The sequence below is a fragment of the Diceros bicornis genome, chromosome 7, assembly GCF_020826845.1.
Source record: "Diceros bicornis minor isolate mBicDic1 chromosome 7, mDicBic1.mat.cur, whole genome shotgun sequence".
NCBI classification, from domain to species: domain Eukaryota; kingdom Metazoa; phylum Chordata; class Mammalia; order Perissodactyla; family Rhinocerotidae; genus Diceros; species Diceros bicornis.
In genome coordinates, this window is record NC_080746.1 from 85,831,321 (window position 1) to 85,851,388 (window position 20,068).

The 20,068-nt window shown below is 40.5% G+C and overlaps 1 long non-coding RNA gene across 1 annotated transcript in view; it reads right to left on the reverse strand.

Annotated features, from left to right (window-relative positions):
• The window catches only part of LOC131408963 (uncharacterized), a 44,241-nt gene extending 37,033 nt beyond the window's left edge, over positions 1–7,208 (reverse strand). Inside the window, exons 1-2 of the long non-coding RNA XR_009220837.1 lie at positions 4,822–7,208; positions 485–1,472 (exon numbers count right to left, since the gene is read on the reverse strand). This is a non-coding gene — a long non-coding RNA (uncharacterized LOC131408963). The remainder of the gene's footprint in view (positions 1–484; positions 1,473–4,821) is intronic.
• Between the last annotated feature and the right edge of the window lie 12,860 nt (positions 7,209–20,068).

The window sequence follows — 20,068 nt, forward strand, 5'->3', positions numbered from 1 at the left end:
TCATTTGTTAGACTGATTTACAGTAAATTGGCTTATTCCAGCATAATAAAGAATAGTCTCTGCTATATGCCGCTAAAATAAATTAATCAAACAATTTAAAATTGGATTGTCACACCACAATCTTGTTTTGTTTTCTCATATACCTAAAATAATAGCATCTATCATCATTTAAAACCAATAATAAAATTTGTGCTTTGCAGAAACCAACAACAAATTAAAAACCAAATCTTCACATTAGTAGCAACAGAAACAGCCAACAGGGTTTGAGAAATGAGTATGACTTCTCCTTCACTGTTACTATAGCCCATGGAATCTGGGAGCAAATGGAGCCTGGTGGAACCTTGTGATTGGTTTAAAGGCTATAACACTTCAGGACAACGCAAATGGCTTCTCCCATTAAAAAGACATTAAATTGCTCAGCAACTCAGAAGAAAAGGCATATAACTGCTCTTGAATTTTAAAACACATTTCTGTGAAAAATTACCTCGGAGTTAGGAGACCCTGAGGCTACTGTGATGGACCTCTTCCTGCATGCTGAAAGGATGGTGGCCTTCTGCAGGCTTTCCAGGGTCAGAAAGGCAGCAGCCCTGTTGTTCAAAACGTTTCAAGTGAGTGATTGATCATGAGCTGTGTCACAGGCATGCGAAACAATGAAGACAGAGCAACTGAAAACCTGAGTGGCTTTGTAGAGGAGGTGTAATCAACCCTTGATTAATTCTGCTAATGGGAAGGAGTGTTGTGGATAAAACAAACAGCATTAAATGCCAAATAAAAACCAGCCCGAGTTTGTCTCAAAAGTAAAAATTGAAATTTTAAGATATGAAACACATTTTCTTCTCATGGAACTGTTATCCGTGGGAGTAGGTCTGTAATTTAACCCAAACACTGCCTCCAAAAGAATAATGCTTTGCAGTGTCCAAGCAACTACAGTAACAACACTTGACACAGGGAGACATTCCAGATGCATCCCTTCTAGAATAAGCAGTTTTCCAGGTGCTGCCCCTGATGCCTCTCCCCTAGCCTTCACAAGAGGGACCAAACCTGCAAGGTGAAAACCTGATTGTTGGAAAATAAAAATTCTGCTAGGCTTTCCCAAAGTCACTGAGAATAGAGGGGTGGGATAAAACAAAGGAAAGCAATGCAGGTTTAGTCAAGCTTTTCTTTTGCATGGACACAAACAGGGCTGCTCCACAAACACACTCCCCAGGGCAGGGAGAACAGCCCCATTCACCAGCCATTTCTATGCAGCCTTGCAGCAGGGATGTGTGTTCAAGATCTCGACAAATCATGGTCAGCCCGCATCGTGTCGCAGGCAGCATGCCAGACCCTGAGGATGGACCGGTGAGCACAGCACGCGTGGTTCCTCACCTCCTAGAGTAAAGTGTGCAGCAACTCTCTGCACATGATCAGTGCATAATGAACAGAACTATTTTTTTTCCTCTCCCCTCATCTTCTCTTAGCTTGTCTACTCTCTGTTAAAAGAGAATAATGATACATACCTTAGAACATTGCTAAGATTAAGAGTTCCAATAAGAGTTCCAAAAAATGTGCACTGATTCTGAAATCTCTCTGGGCTGAGCAGCCAGCTGCTAAAACATCAACTTATATTAAAAAGGGGTGGATTGGAGCCTAAGCATTTAGGGCAACATGCTAGCCGTCACCTCCTCTATAACGGGAAGAGCAAATAAGAAAAGAAATCAAATCTAATATAGAATCCGCAGGGAAAGAGAGGATTTTAGGAGTTGAACTCATGGCTGTCAATATTTAAGAACATTTAAGAAGTGAACTGAAAGGGCATCAGATTCCCAGGGAGACTGTTCTAAGTTTCGTGCCAGTATAGTAGAAGAGTCCAAAAAAGATTGGAAAATGTCAAATAAAAAGCATACAAAATTAAAAATGATATCTGATCACACCAAGTGAACTTTCAGAGTTGGGGAGGAAGGCAGGAAAATGTCTAGTCAATAAATTAGGAATTATTCTTAAATATTTTTAATGGATCCCTCATTATTCTCATTTATTGGTTGGTTTTATCACATAGAAATAGAAATCACAAGATTTTTGACAGCCTACACACAGACATCCCTGCCTCTAGAATTCCATCTGAGAATTCTGTTATTTCTTGTTTGGGGCCATGTTTGGGGAAACCAGATTTCCACCACCTGTCATTCTGAGCATACAAACCAGTTATATTCTCAATGGTCTAGTAGCCAGTTGAAATAAACACATGTAGTTGTTACGCTTATGTGTGAAAAAACACAGGTGGGAACAAGCACAGGTTTCTTTAGCCTCCTCTCTCTACAGATTAATTAAAGTCCAACTGGAAAAAAGAACATATACCAAAAGCCAGGAATATTCTGAAAAATAAAATGAGAAAGGACAAGCTCGTCCTGATAATCAGACATGGTAAGAAGCTATGGCAATTCGTTTGGGATGGAAGAAGAAGCAGACAAATCAAGAGAATGGAAGAGAGAATTCAAAAACCAATGTAAACCCATTTGACGAATGAGTATTTCAAATAAGTGATCAAAAAGAATAGATTATTCAGTAAAAGATTTGAGGTAATGAGATAACCAATTAAGAAGAAAATAAAGCCAGATCCCTCTCTGATTTGTAGCAATTAAATTCCAGAAAGATCTAAGATTTAAACACTTAAAGAATGAAACCATGTGTGTTCTAAAAGAAAAAAAACCAATAAATGCATTCAAAATCTTAGAACGGGAAAGGCCTTTCTAAGCAAGACACAATTCAGAAGTCATATGACTACATAAAAAATTATTCAATAAAAAAATTATACTCAAGAGAGAGAAAATATTTGTAATACATATGTGAAAGAAATAATTTCATTAACATATATAGAAGTTACATGAATCAAGATTAAGACAAGTAATCTAATAAAAAATAAGCAAAGGATATAAAGAGATAGTTCATAGAGAAATAAAAACAAATGGTAAATAAGCATAGAAATAATTCATAATTCATAATTAAAGAAATGCAAACCAAAACAAGATGTTAGTTCCACCCACAAGATTGGCAAAAATATTAAAGGTTTAACAATGACCAGGGCTGACACTGTTGGTAGAAGGGTAAATTTATGCAACATTTTGAAGGCAATTTGAAAATATCTTCCAAAATTTAGTATATGTACTCTTTGACCTAGCAACTCATTGCAAGAAATTTAGCTAACAGTCACACTTGCAAAAGTCAACCAAGATATATAGTATAGGGTGTTTATTATAGCTAAAAATGGAAACAGCAAGTGCTTTTCAGTATTAAAGTTCTCATTAAATAAAATATGACATATCTAGACTATGGAATACCATGTAGCCCATGACACAAGGAGGAAGATCTCTATTAGCTGATAATGGAAAGATCACCAGGTCACTCTGTAGAATTACAAAAGCAAGTGAGGAATAATGTGTAAAGTATGATCCCTTTGTGTAAATAAAAAATAGAAATACTTCTTTCTGCTGGTGTATGCATAATTTCCTTTCTGGAAGGAAGCATGAAAAACTATTAATAATTAGTACCTGCGGACGAGGGACTGGAAATCATTTAGAACCTCTCTATACTGCTTGACTGGGCTTAGCATGAGCAGGTCTTACTCCATTTTTTATGTCACAGACATTATGAGCAATTTCCTAAAATATATTTTACCATGTCTTTAAAAATAAACCATTTTTTAACATTAAAAAATGACAAGTTAGTTATTTGGAACCCAGAATAAATCACCCACTTAGCAGCATGAGGCTAAGAAACCACTATCTAGTCACACATGTGATCGCACATTCTAGTTCCTATTTTCAGCTGACCAGGAAGAAAAATGGGACACAGATAGGATTTCTGTGCATAAGGAAATTGGTTCTTTCTGTCTGTTAATTAAGATATCTGAAAATTCAAGCATATACATTTGAGTTTGTCTGAAGAATTTCACTAATAAAGAAATCTGTTTAGACCTGAGCGAGACCTAATTCTAGCGTCCAAAAAGGCCTCTGCACAAAGTGGCTGTGTGAGCTACGCTTAAGCTCAACGACTGGCCCAGGATGCCAGCAAGAGCGAACAACAACTATCTGAAGTTTAAGCAGAACAAAGTAGGTATTTATGTCTCAGGCGTTTGTTCAACAACCAACACTGACTGATCATCTACAGTGTACAGGCACCGTCCAGCACTGGTCAAAATCATCGAGTAAAACAGACTGAGTCTTGACCCCGTGGATCTTACATTCTAACCAGAAGAGACAGATAAAAACAAATAAATATGTAACTAATAAAATGTCAAGTAAGAGCCCAAGAAAAAAAATCAAGCAGGATAATAAGAGAGTGAGAGCGGTTATTAGGGAAGGCCTCCCTGATAATCGATATTAGGTAGAATCCTGGACTAAGGAGGAATAAGCCACACAGATATCTGAAGAAAAGCATTCCAGGCTGAGGGAACAGCATATTTAAAAACCCTGATATGGAATCCAGAGTTACGTCTTCAAGGAAGAGCAAGGAGGCCAGTATGGAAGGAGTGTGGTGAGCGGGCAGAGCAGTAGTTAAGACAAGACGGGCCTCAGGGGCCAAGTCAGGGTCCGGTCACGCAGGGCCTTCACGGAAATAACTTTGAATTTCATTCCAAGCATAACGGGTAGCCACTGGAGTGTCTCGAGCAGGGGACCGAAGCGACCAGATTTATCTTCTTAAAGGACTCCTCTGGCTGTTTTGAGAGAATAGACTTACAGAGTGTACTAGTCAGGGTTCGCCAAAGTAATAGAACCAACAGAAGATAGATATTGATATCTACGTCCATAAGAGAGATTAACTTATTATTAGGAATGTACTCACACGATTATGGAGGCCGAGCAGTCTCAAGATCTGCAGTCAGCAAGCTGGATGGAGACCCAGGAGAGAAGATGGTACAGTTCCAGTTTCTGTCCGAAGGTCAGGAGAACCACAAAAGCTGACAGTAAAAGTTCTAGTCCAAAAGCTGGCAGGCTCGAAACCCAAAAAGACCTGATATTTCAGTTCAAATCCAAAAGCAGGAAAGAAAGATGTCCCAGGTCAAGGCAATCAGCAGGAGAAGATCTCTCTTACTCACTGGAGGGTCTACCTTTTTGTTCTATTCAGGTCTTCAGTTGACTGGCTGAGGACCACCCACAACAGGGAGGACAATCTCTTTTATTCAATCTACCAGTTCAAATGTTAATCTCACCCAAAAACACCCTCACAGACACACCCGGAATAATGTTTGACTAAATATCCAGGCACTCACGGCCCAATCAGGTTGACACATAAAATTAACCCTCACACAGGCAAGAGCAGAAACAGGTAGATCAGTGGGGAGGCTCTTGTCATTTTCCAGGCAGGAGATGATGGCTTGGACTTGGTTGTAGCCACGGAAGTGGTGGAAAGTGACAGGATTCAGAACACACTTGAAAGTAGAGCCAACAGAAATTGCTGATGAATTTTACACAGGGTATGAGAGAGAAGAATCAAGGATGACTCCAGAGTACTTGGCCTGAGCAAGCAGCTGAACGGAGAGGTCATTTACCACGATGATAACAACGACAACACAATAATAACAATAATAATAATACTAACAGTTAACCCTTAAATGATTCTTAGTAGGTACCAGGCACTCTTCCAAATGCTTTACATATATTAATTCATTTAATCTTCACTAATAACTTGCCTCATAGTTACAGAGCTAGTCAATGAAAGTGTACTCACAACCCCCACTGCACTAGGAGTAGCTTCTATTGTTCACTTTGCTTTTGGGGAGAGCGGGTGACGATAAAGTAGAAATCAAGAATTTAATTTATGACATGTTAAAATTGAGATGTCTATTACATAGCCAAGTGGAGATGTCAAGGCAACAGTTGCATACAAAAGCCTGGAGTACAGAGACGAGATCAGAACTGGAAACATGAATTTGCGAACCATATAGGTGGGATCTAAAGTTAAGAGACTGAATTAAGTCATCAAGAGAATGAACATAGACAGAATAAAAGAAGGATGAGGACTGGGCCTTGGGAACCCCAAAATCTAGAGGTCAGGAAGATGAGGACAATCCCACCGAGGCAAGTGAAAGCCAACAGTCTTTCAAGGAGAAGGGAAATCAGGAGAGTCGAATATCCTGGAAGCCCCATGAAGGAAGTCTTTCAAGAAAGAGATCCCCTGTGTGGAAAGCTGCTAAGAGGCTGAGGGAAGTGACCACTGTATTTGGCAACCTTGAGTTCTTGGGTGATCTTGCAAAAAGTTTCACTAAATTTCATTACATTTTGTATTTCTTGTTTATACCTATCCTGTAAGCATAATAAAACTATACATTTTTTGTTTGTTTTGTTTTTTTAGATATGAAGAAGAGAAGCCAGCCAGCCACACTCAGGAAGTTCTCAAAATAATATATTACTGAATGGAATAAGGTCCTGGTTTGGATGGCCTCCAAATTATATTTTATCAGTCACTCAGAAATGTTTAGACTCTAGAGAACTAACCCGCCCTGAGAGTTACAAGTTCACAGCAGAATCTCATTTGTTAATCAAAAAGCCAGTTTATCCATTTATATCAGGAAATACACCATTCTAACACTACTGAAGGTTGAAGGAGCTAAGTGGAAAGACAGAGGCTTACCATTAGCAAAAGAGCCTTCCAGGATGGTATGACTTCGAAGAATTCACCACAGTTTAGAATCTAGTCCTTACTCTGCCTGGTATTAAACACCTAGAGCAGATTTGACTTGAGAAGGCTGGCTCCCACTAATCACATTCAAAAGACTCCTAAATGAAGTTGTTCATTTGCAAGACAAGTATAACTGAAAATTCAGGAGGCAGATTAATATAGAAAACCAAATCATTATTTTACAGTTGCTTAGAAAAATGGAATTTTTGAAAAATGTGCTGGCTATGTGACTCATATGTTCAATGACTTATTTAACGAACATCCTTGTTCTAATAGCCATAGAGATAGTCCTTGGACCAAATAATTCCCTCTCCTGGCAGAGTGGACATCTGCTAATTTCACCTGTCCAACATCTTTCTCCCTTCTGATAACAGGGTGCTGGTTTTCAGTGGACAGCTTCTTCCCTCTTTTCATACTCTTGACTTATTTGCCCTGCCTTTCCCATTCTGATTGCATTTCAGAGAAATCTAATCATTGATGAGGGGAAAAGTTTTTCTTTATAGAGGTACTCCAGCTAAAAAATTAAGAAGCAATGATGGGGGCCGGCCCTGTAGCTTAGCGGTTAAGTGTGCCCGCTCCGCTACTGGCAGTCCGGGTTCGGATCCCGGGCGTGCACTGACGCACTGCTTCTCCGGCTGTGCTGAGGCCGCATCCCACATACAGCAACAAGAAGGATGTGCAACTATGACATACAACTATCTACTGGGGCTTTGGGGGAAAAAAAAAAAAGGAGGAGGATTGGCAATAGACGTTAGCTCAGAGCCGGTCTTCCTCAGCAAAAAGAAGAGGATTAGCATGGATGTTAGCTCAGGGCTGATCTTCCGCACAAAAAAAACAAATAAATAAATAAAACTGTTTAAAGAAGCAATGATGGGATTAGAACATCACCATTCTGCTACTCTTAATGAAATGACAGAATTAGGCAAAGATCAGTGATGGCCTCTAGCACCACAAAAAGACAACTAAATAGCATGTGCCTATTAGAAGTACACAACATACTCTAGAAACACATTTCTGACAAAAAAAAAAAAAAAAATTATCAGACCTGAATCAGATCAGCCCTTTAGATTTAACTACAATCTATAGGAAATATAGAGGTATAGAAACACGTTAAATAACGTTATAAGAATAAAATCAGAAAAATCAGACTCTTCAGGGCAAAAAACCAGCATTTTCTTCAACAAATAAATTGCAGCAAGGAAAATAAAGAGAGACAGAGGGGAAACCAACAGATTAAAAGAGACTTTGCCACTGCTAAGAGAACACGCCCGGGATAGCCTACTGGATGATGACAGCCGTGGATCAGGACGAAATCATCCAAGTACCCCAGGTGAGGCCAGTCCACAGGGCCAAGAGCCAAACTCAGATACGCAAATGAGCCCAGACAAGACTGACAGAGCTGCCAAGCTGACCCCAGATACATTCCCAGTAAATTCTTGTTCATTTGTTTGTTTTACCTGCGAAGTATTGTGGGTTTTGTTAAAAGCATTACTGTGGGAATAGATAAATGGTCCCTCCACTGAACTGCCATATAGAGATCTTATTTGTATTTTGATTTGAACAAACCTTAAATATGTGAGTCAACTGGGAAACCTTAAACAGTGACTGGATATACTTGCTGACATTATGGAAACATTCTGTGCGTGTGTGTGCTGACACTACAGAATTACAGCTCATTTTTTTGCAGTATGATAATGGTATTGTAACTGTGTATTTTAAGAGTCCTAGTCTTTTAAAGACACATACTGAAACAATATGATGTCCTGGATTGCCTCAAAATAATTTGTGGACCAGGTAGTGATAAGGATGGGGAAATAGATGAGACTAGATTGACTATGAGTTGATAATCACAAAGATGGGTGCTGGTGATATGGGGCCTAATTATACTATTTTCTCTACTTTTGTATGACTGGAATTTTCCATAATTGAGAAGACACGCATAGAAAAAAACCCAGGCTTGGACCAAAAGCAAACAACAAAAAGAACAATATCAGGAGAAAAAAATAGGTTAGTTGAAATTCAACTGGTTTCTATTAAATATACCATTTATTCACTCAAAAAATAAATGTGTGCCTAGTATTTGTCAAGCAGTGGGGACACAGGAGTGAACAAAACAGACAAAAGTACTTGCCATTGAGGAACTTATATTCTAGTGGGGAAAGAATCAGTAAATAAGTAAAATACATTATATCTCAGATGGTGATCAGAGCTATAGAGAAAATAAAGCAAGGAAGTGTGCTGGGGAGGCGAGGCGTCGTAGGGAGTAGTCTGCAGTTTTAACGAGGGTGGCGGTGAAGGAGCTGGCCAATAGCGTGGCACTTGAGCAAAGATGAGAGGCAAAGTAATGCCTGGTGGGTTGCATTACAGAAGCATAAGAAATTTTCCACACTCAGAAGCACCAGTGCTGGCCTCTCAGACTGCAACGCAGCCTTCAGGGATCTTCCTCATCAGTCTGCGCAACATGCATTTATTATGTTTTTACTTGCCTCACTCTCAACGACTGAACATTTACTGGCCATATTTCAAATTTCTGAGGATACCTTGCTATGGCTCCTTATGTTCCCTATTCATTTATGTAGATATTTGAATAAGCTTAATAGGTTATATTTTACAGAGAATGCAAACCTAAACACAGACGGGACTTCAAGCTTCTTCTATAACATATCAAGAATGTGACTAGTACCCCTCACTTCAACTACTACTACATGAGCCCGAGTTATTGTCCATATCGAATCACTGGAACAGCCTCCTTACAAGTCACCGTGCTGCCCCCTTTCCTACAGTCTATTCCCAAGAGCCAGAATGACCCTTCTTAAATACGTCAATTTCAGCACTCTCCTTTTCAAAACTCTGTAATAGCTCCCTGTTTTACTCAGAGAAATATCCAGAGTGCTGACCACGTCCTGAGAGGCACTACTTCAGCTCTGTCGCCATCACTTACCTCTGACCAGCTCCCACTACTCTTGTCCTCATTTGCTCCACCCCAGATGTGCTGAACCCCTGATGTCCCTCACCCCTCCCAGACACGCCTCCATCTTGGGTGTTTCTATCAGCTGCTCCCTCTGCCTGGAGAGCTTCTCACCGGATAGCCACATGGCTAACTCCCTCGCCTTCTTCAAGTCCTTGCTCAAATGGCATCTTCTCAATGAAACTTTCTATGGATAAGGGGTTAACAATACCCTTTTTCCTTTTCCACAAATTTGACGTTAGGTTAATATTTTAGTACTGTTTCCCGGAGATCTGATAAAGGTGGAAGATCAGCTCTGCTACTAAGCAACTGTGCTTGTGGTAAAGGCAACCCCTGATTGGTAAGTAACATCTGGATTGAAATTTACGTATATGAAGTATAAATTCCTGATGGGAATCCACAGCCTTGGATGTCTTGAAAATGAAAACTCTCTCCTTGCAGGACCATGTTCCCATACCTGAGACTGTAACATGGTCCTATTTGGGACACAGGGCTTCTAAGTCAGGGCGGCTATTGTACTTACCCAAGTGGATCTCCCCTCCTCGCACCTGAGCTAAAACTTGGGTGGGGGTGCAAAAAAGACTGGCTCCTAGATTACTATACGCACTGCTTCGAGAACTACTTCCACTGAAGGGAAACATTTGACTGCCCTGCTGGCATGCTACTTTTCCTGACCTATATCCTTCTAAGCAAATCTTATGCCAAGTCGGGCCTCCGGTAGTACAGTTGAACCTAAGAAGACTTCCCAGGTGGTAATCAGGACAGGAGCTGAAGAGTAAACAGGCTGGAAATCAGTCATGAAGCAGACAAGCAGGAAGGTGGGGGACTTAAAAAGGCTCTGAGAGGCATATCTGGGCAAGTGGACAGCCCAGGAAGCAAGACTAGAGGTCAGGGGCTAAAGTCTGCAGACACTAAAAGGAGCAGCTCTGAGTATGCTCATCTACACAGGTGCCTCCCATTTCCCACCCACGTCTAGGACGCCTGCACTCCGTTTCCTGGCCTTTGGATGGATCCTGCGGAGCAAATTGTTCAACTCCCTACCACCGCTCTTGCACCTGCTGGCGGAACTGACAATTGTCTGCGCCTGGCTGGGGTGGGCGCCACAGCCAACCAGCAGCAACTCCTGGGAAGCCAATCCTGACACAGCGTAGTGGCTGAGTCAGAGCTTTCAACCAAGCCAGGGCACCTATGCCAGGGCCACCCTGGCGCCTTAGTGGGAGCACGAGAGAAACTGCGGCTCTAGGTCCAGGATGAGGGGTCCAGGGCCTCAAGATCTGGCTCTCAGACTCCCTCCCTCTCTTCCCCTGCTTTCTTCTCCAGCCAGATCCCTCATCACCCACGCTCAATCCAGATATTCTCCAGCCACCACAAAGAAAGGGCTATATTCTGATACCTCCTTGGCTCTATCTCTCAACTTATGTGGAGGATTTGAAATTGGACTGAAAAAAAAAACACAACATACTTGAGCCCCATTTTGAGGGCAAAGGCAAAAACTAACCTGTAAATCTCTCTGGCACCAGCCCCTGTGGTTATATTTCTACTTTCACTAGAGAGAAGTTCATAACCTCCAGGAATGCTTTGGAAGGTTTGGTTTCCCGATAAGCCAATGGGCCAAACCAAGAGGGAACATTCCGTTTCTGCAGACCCGCACAGTACGGCTCCCATCTGCTTCTAGCTTTGTCACTCTTCTCCAGACCCTCCCTGCCCTGCTTACTCCTGATGTGCCGCGCTCCTCACCACCACATCAACACATCGGGACTTTCAGGCCTCTCTCTTACTAAACATCATTCCCTCTGCCTGGAGTGGACGTTGCCACCTCACTTTCTCTATCTGACTCGGAAAAGGTCCCTGCAGGCCAGCCGAGTCTCTTGACCTAAAGTCACCCTCTCTCCAGCAACTGCTTCTTCCCCTTTCCCTCCAGACCTGCCCACATCTACATGAAATTCTCCTCGAATTACTCAATTTTTCTGTGTTCCAACTCTTTCCTACTGGGGCTCTGACAACATTTACAGAAACGTATTGAACTTTTTGTCATTTACAGAAACGTATTGAACTTTTTTGTCAGGCTGTGCACTAAGAGTATACCTTCTCAAAAGTGGAAACTAAATTATCTGTTTCTTTCTTAGTTTAACAAGTATTTACAAGTCCCTCCACTATGTCAGGGATTGTCCTGGAGCCCAGGGACAAAATGACAAGCAAGACAGACCATGCCCTCATTGAATTCACTGTCTACTAAGGGTCACTAAAAGACTTTCTTGGGATTTCTTAATTTTGGAGGCCATATCACACATTATAGCAAACATTTTTAAATGTACCAGTAAACATGAAAATAGTCTTACGATTTTTTTGTTTGATATTATTGGATACAAGTAGCACTATAATTCATGAATTGTTACGATTTTACAGCAATTATGCTGAGAACTTTGAAATTAAGAAACAAACTTTTCAAATTCAATGAAATGTTTATGAATACCCAACTTAAAAATGAAGTCAACATTTAATTAAATATTAATTAATTTGGATTTTCTTTCTTTTTCAATTTTGGATTTTTTATTAATTTGGATTTTCAGTTTTATTTTCACAGTTTGGATTTTTGGTAGACATAATAATAATATTCACCAATATCTGGCCCTCCTCTCCTCTGGGCAAATAGAAAGCTGTATGTCTCAGTCCCTGCAGTTGAGCGAAGCCGGGTGATTAGTCCTGCCCAATGGAAAGTGAGTGACGAGGCTGAAAAAAGGCTGTGCTCAATTCTCCAGATTCTGTCTTTCTCTGCCTTGGCAATCAGGAAGGCTATGTTTTCTAGATGGTGCAACTAAGAGACTGTGGAGCTTCCAGCAGCCTGGGTTCTTGAGCAACTCTATGAAGCCAGAATGCCCCTCCCCTCATCATTAACCTGCAATGAACATGTAACATAAGCTAGAAATAACGCTTTTTGTATTAAGACACTAAGACCTGGGAAATAATTGTTATTGCAGCACAATCTAACCAACGCTGTTTAGTGCAAAGCCCCATTCTGGTTTTTTTCAGATCTCTTACGTTTTCAGAGGCCCTGTCTCCAGAGCTTAGACACTACACCAACACTACCTAATAAACGAAACAACCCTAAGTCTACTGGGGGAAACAGGAGATCAAATGAGAAGCTAAAACACAGTTTAATAAATACAGTTCTCTCAACAAAGATTTACTGAGCTCATGCTATATGGACAGAGGATGAGGTCAACTCCCCTCAGTTACCTGAGCTGCAGGAGAGTGGTGGACGCTGCAACAGATTCAGAATCCTACTAAGTAGGAACAAGAGGGATGGACGCTCTGTGCAGACACATCTGTACTTGTGTCTGCTACAGGGCAGCAACTTCAAACTAACAACAGCTTCTTTCACCAATGGTCCCAAATAACGTAAGGATAAGACACTTCTGATACTAAAGAAAAGATTAGTTCTCTACGAAGATAAAGTAAGACACAGCAGCATGTTGTTTCAGTCTGCAGGCTATTACAGGAGGCTAAGGAGGACGGGCTCCTCGGAGGGAAAAGAGGCTGTTCCATTAGAGAGGAAAGCACTTTCTCTTCAAGTGGATGGAGAGAGAAAGAACTTGGCTCCCTAAGAGATGACAGTGACCAGGAGAATATAAGAGACAGAACACAAGAAAAAAGCTCTCAAGGCTTCTGGCCTAGGAAGACACTCTCTCTTTGACTGTTAGTAATTCTGCGGTGAATGCATCATCTTGTACAATGCTCCCTGTGAGGCTGGGAGACTGGGGCTCAAGCTCTTTTTTCTGTTGCTATTTGTACTTTTTAAAATATAGTTTTCTATATATTGCAACAAAAGCAGGCAACAATCATTTTTAAATTGGCTTTATTGAGGTTAATTTAATTGCAATAAAATCCACCAATTTCAAGTTTACAATTTGGTGAGTTTTGAAAGCATAAAGTTGCGCAACCAGCACTATCATCAAGTTATAAAACATTTATCTCACTCAAAAAAGTTCCCTCTTATCCCTTTGATATGCACTCTCTTTCAAATGTCGCCTTAAAAATGTTTGCCATCCTCAACTCCATGAGTGGACCCTCATCTGATTGCATCAAGGATGGTAATCGCATACGCCTTGCTTGTGATTGGTTCAGGAATTAATATGAAAATCTAACTAATTCTGGCCTAGGAGAGGGTTGCTACAGACTTCTGGGAAAGAATGGCCATCCTCTTCTGGTCCTAATGGACCAACTGATGCTGGACCAGACATCTCACCACAAACAAACAGAAACTGGACAAAATTTACAGAAGAACTGTTTTCAGACTTTAGACAACAGGTGGTGCAGGACTGTGATCCCCATGTTTACCCTCAATTTCTGCCCAAAGGAAGTGTCGAGACTGCAAAGCAGGGAGGCGTAAGCCATGCAGAGAAGGCTCGACCACAGAGCCAGGGAGACTGAGATCAGCGTCTGGGAGGCTGAGCAGCTGAAATCTGGGAGGCAGAGTACCAGAGAGAAGGGAACATAACTAAGCAGAGAAAAAAATGCCAGAAATCTGCTTCAGGGCCTGAAATCTTGGCTGAATTCTAAGATGCCACATGGCTGGTCAAAGAGCAACTGCAGTGAAAAGAACAAACATCAGATTGCGTTAAGCTGAAGATATACTGGGACGTTCAAATTGTGACGAGTCACAGCAGAGAGACTTCATGAACACCTGAGACAATCAGTAGAGACCCCAGAAAGGCCACATCTTAGTCTATTTTCCTTAGCTTCCCTTAATGTCCTTCCAACTTAATTACTGCAGGACGTGTCTTAGTTTTTCCTCTCAGAGAAATAAGTAGTTTCCTCTAGTATCAAAAGTGTTTTAGCCACACTTAATAAAATGAATAAATTCTTTGAATGGCACAAATTCCAAAAGAAAAAGAAATCTGAAGACTAATATCTATTAAAGAAATTTAAATTGTAATTTGTAATTAGAAACCTTCATATAAAGAAAATGGAAGTCCTATTTTCTACTTCATCCAGATGCAGAATTCCATCAAACATTTAAGGAAGATATAACACCAATCTTACACAAACTTTCCTGGGAAACAGAAGAAGAGAGAACATTTCCCAAGTCATTTCCTGAAGCCAATATAACCCTGATACCAAAACACGCCAAAGACATTACAAGAGGAGAAAAGTACAGACCAATAATTCTCAGGAATATAGATGTAAAAGTTGTTAACAAAATATTAACAAACTGAATACATCAATATAGAAAAAGAATAATATATCACAGCTAAGTTGAGGTTTATCCCAGGAATGCAAAGTTGGTTTAACATTTTAAAATCAATCAATATAATTTACCATATTAACATAATAAAAAGAATAATCATATGATCATCTCAATAAGTGCATTAAATTAACTGGACAAAAACTACATCCATTCTGAATAAAAACTACCAGAAAAGTAGGAATAGAAAGAAACACAACCTGATAAAGAACATGTACAAAAAAACCCTTCTGCTACAAAATCCTTAACGGAAAATACATAAGCATGCTGCCACTACAATTAGAAAGAAACTAAGTCACCTTCTATGCAACATTATAATAAATGTTGTAGCCAGTACAATTAGGCAAGAAAACAATTGCAAATAAAGAAGTATACTGCCCTTAGTTACAGATGATGCTATTACGTAAATAGAAAATTCCATATTTTTACTTATCCATCCTTCTAGTGATGACCACCTAGGTTGCCTCTGAGCCTCAACAGTGGTGAATATCCTTATAGATGCACATGTAGGAAAATTTCTGTGTGACGTACACCCAGAAGTGGGATTGCCGGTTCATAGAGTACAGTCATACCTACTCTATTTGTTTAATTTCCAGAAATATTGTACCAGTTTCCATTCCAACCGGCAGTGAATCATGTATTTTGAACTTAAACTTATTTAAAATGCATTCTGCCATTTAAAGTGGCAGAATAATCTACTGAAATAGTAATTTTGTTTTGTTTCTGGCTACTCTACATCTACACTCATAAGGAAGAAAGGAAGGATGCCATCTCCACCATCCGGTGAGGTGGTCAGGCCTTGATTTCTGAGGCCTGGGCTCTTCATAAGATCTAAGGAAAAATAAACAACCACATTGTGTTTTAGAGTCAGAAGGAGGAGTTGCCAGGCAGGAATCCACAACCATGAAGACAGCCTCTAAATAGGTCTTTATGCTTCAAAGGTCTAGGTCATTTAGAGAATTAAAGAAGCATTGGAGAGCAGAGAGGAAGAAGAGGCTTTATGGAGTGCCATCTGGCAGGTCGATGGCTGCTGATTCCCTAGGATTGCAAAGCTGCCGTGGGTGTCAGGACAGATCCGCCCCAACCTCCTGTGAAGTGAAAGGACCACAGGAGGCTACGATGAGGGAGCAGGTGCTACAACCCGGAGGACGTGAGGGTCCCTCTGGTCAAACTTGGTGCAGTGGAAACAAAGCACACAGTGGAGCAATTAACCTTGAATAGACTGTTGTGTTGGCCTTTAAGGACCTTGCAAATCCCCAGGGTTCTTGTAAAAACCCAGCAAGGGAAAGGAGTCTGTGAAATAAAATGCCTGATAATGAACTTTCAAGCAATCTTACCAGATTTAGACCAAAAAAAAGAAAAAGTGAGTCCCCCAGGGCGTAGTCCAGGAATTGCTTTTCTTATCTCTGCACCCTCTTTCCCTTGTTGATCTCACAGATGTCTACAGCTTTAATGCCATCTGCATGCTGATGACTTCTTCTCTTATATCTAATTAGTGCATGTACACATTCACACTGCACATACCCCACAACCATATCCTCTACTTTTTCTTCATTGCACTTATCACTGTTTGTTTGTTTTAACACGTTTGCTCTTGTCTTCCCAACTAGACTGCATATTAATGTATTTACCAAATACATACCTATTTGTGCCCAACCTGGTGCCTGATACGGTCTATGTGATGAATAAACACAAATGAATGAGTTGTATCCCTAGAGCTACAGAGCAATTCATATTTGTTACATAAAGAAGAAAAACACTTCCTAAGATCTCCTCCCACCAGTCATGTCATGCCTACTGTCTTTATTAATAATCCCAGAGCACTGGGGCCTCTGTCTCCTTTACCCCATCACTTTCTACTCTCATCTCTGACACAACGAGGACCTTCTCCCTTAAAAATGTAACTATGCCAAAGCTCTAAGATTGACTTATGATTCTAAAGAAAAATTTGTTTGCGTTATAGGTGGTCCATTTAAAAAAATAAAGGTTCACCATTCCCATCCAAAGATGGAGTCTGTAATAGGTTTCCTGAGGCAGTAAAATTTACCAGAACCCATCAGGAGGTGAGGAGAAGGGAGGGAACAAAGGCAATAAAAGGACAGAGGGCAAGAGACTGAAAAAGATGTTTCTTGGGGATCATCTGATGATGACTCTGGACTGAACGGTAAAGAAATGTTTTACATCATTCTCTGAACTATGAATATGTTTGTAATAAGTCATTCGTAAGATTAGGTTCTTTCTTGTAATATCTGGACTCACCCATTTCCAAGTTTCTCTAGACAATTACGGTCTAAAACAAACCCTCTAATTATCAGTGAATTAGAATCATTCCTCAACCATCACTTCGCTAACATCTGACTTAGGAACTTCAGGGTATTCACAAGCATAATTTAATTTCGCATCATTCTATTTCAGGTTAGAATAAAACATCACAAAGAATGGAATTAATATGGAGAGCACTGTAGATGAAGGCTAGGGAATAAGAACAAGCAACGGGTGGTTCAGAATCGACACTGAAGCAAGGAGCGGGGCAGAAGAGCTTGCAGGTCCTGTCTGCTTTTCAGTGCTGGGGTCATGGAAGTTCCTTCCAAGTCATTAGGTAAAACAAAAGATAATGCCTAGCATCTTCCACTTGGCTCTGCATGGTACTTTAAGCTTAAAATAGCTACTACAGATAATGAATGCCATGGCATTGCTAATTTATTTAAATGAAGAGAGTCCTCATCTGTGATTTCTCATCGATGCCCAGTGAAACTTTGCCTGAAGCAGAGAACATGCTGGTGGTTACTAGACTATTATTAATACTCGTAGGTTTAGCTCAATAAAATGATTTGGGGGCTCCCAGCACAGTAAGCATGGCCTGTTGTCACTATTTCTATTTTTATCTCTTCAGGATATCACCTAGAAGGCTGGATGGGATTATAGCAAGTGACTGCAGCTAAGTGTGAGGGGGTGCAAGGAATACAGTCTTCCTAAGCTTGTGCTACACTCTCAGAAACACGTGGGAAATGATGCTGAGGACTGTAAAGTCAGTCAGACCTGGATCTGCCAAGCGGAGGCTGTTGAACCACTCTGAGCCCTGGCTCTCTTATCAGTAAAGTGGAACAATAAGATATGTGGCAGATTTATTGTTAATAATTAGAAGCAACATTTATCTAACACACAAGGCACTTGATAGGTGGTTGATAAATAGTATTTGTTATTATAGCTCTTAGAAATTTGTCAAAAAAATTAAATCATATGAGTTTTTCCAGTACATCTCCAATATTTCTTTAAGGGCTTACAGACACAAGCATAGTAGCAGTCATATCAAAGAAAGAGACATAACAGAAATAATGGTAATAACAAAGTGAGCCTCTTGTCAATGTTGGCAGAGCTTGCATCAGAATTTACCATGACTGCAAGTTAAGTGGAAGGGCTTCTATTTCCAGCTAGAAGAGCATAGCTTGGAGCAAACCAATGAATGCTTGCATCAAGAAAAACTAGGAAATAAAAAAGACTTTAAAAATCTCTGTTTGAAAGCACTGAGAGCTGCTGTGGCAACCAGGACTTAAAGGCCCAGACCCTACAGAGACGTGAGGCAGAGAGAGGTGGGCTGAGACATCTGCTCTTCTTAGAGCCGGGTAAAGGCCAACATGGGCAGAGCAGAGTAGCTGAGAGAGCTTCTGGTGACCTCACAGGGCAGAGAAGACAGAAGTGCAGTCCAGAGTCACCAAGACAGCAAGGACAGAGGGAGAGATAAGCCTGACACATGGTCACATTTCTAAGATACACGAAGCAAGAGGCTAAGAATGTAAGCCACTTGAAAGCAGAATGGGGTTTTCAATAGTGTGACAGTGCCAAGGAGACAGAGGTTAAAGTATATGACCCATCAAAGAGAAGGGGCCCTAATAAACACTCCAGGCTCTCCGTTAAGACCCTTGGAGGGCTATATCCGCAGGGGTGGGGGGGCAAGCTGGATGCATATTCATCTTAATAAAAACTGCAACACAGATGATTCATGGCAACTCAGTTGTTGATCAAATTAAGGTGGTCTGACCCCGACCCTAGCTTCCCGACAGAGAACAGCGTGAACCCTTTCTGAGGGAAGATGAAAGCATCCGGACCCTACACACTTCTTTCAAATGCAACATCCACCGTTTAATGAAACATGACGAGGCCTACCAAGAAACAAGAGAAGAAAACCCAGATGATAGAAACAGACCCTCAGACGAGCTGGGTCAGTGCTGTCCCACAGAACTTTCTGCAGTGGTGGAAATGTTCTACCTAGGTGCTGCCCACACAGCAGGGGCTGCTGGGCACCTGACAGCAAGAACTGAATTTTTTATTTTATTTTAAATAATTTACCTTCATATTTGAATTTAAATAGCCACATGTTCCTAATGATTACTGTACTGGGCAGCACAGCTTTACCCACTACTAGAATGCACTATTCTCATGCTGAGGAGGGGAATACAAAACGAAAAATATTTGATTAATCCAACAAAGGAGGAAAAAAGCAACACAGAGCAAACAAGACAAAAAGAAAACAATACATACCCAAATATATCAGTAATTATGTTAATTACAAAAAGAATACATACTCCAATAGAAAAACAAAGATGATCAGACTGAAAAAAGAAACAAACTTAACTATGTGCTGACTGCAACCATCACGCATTCAATTATGGAAATTTCTTTAAATCCTGCCTCTCCTCCACTCTCTTCTTCTCCTCTAGAACTCTCATTACATTAGACATATGCTCACTCCATTCAGTCTATCCTCCATGTCTTAACTTTTTTTCTCTATTTTTCATCTATCTTTGCTCACTTGAGTTAATTTTCTCAACTCTTCCTTCCAGTTCAGTAATTCTCATTCTTGCTATGACTTACCTATTGTTTAACCCTTCAGTCAAAATTTGTTTCAACGATTTCACTTTTAGGATTACTTTTCAAATTTATATATTCTGATATCATAATATCCTATTCTTTCCTTTTGGTTTTTACTCCTATTATCACTTTAATAATGTTAAGCACAGTTACTACTGTGTAGGATCTTTCAGATTGCTGTATTTTCTCAAGTTCTTAAAGTTCCAACATTCCTCTTCACTGCATCTCATTCTTCTCTCTCTAGGTGAATTAATTTCGTTTATGATTTATCAATATTAATGACTAACTCTTCTTGGGAGCCCCTCATTGCCCTGGACTGTTGGGAGTGT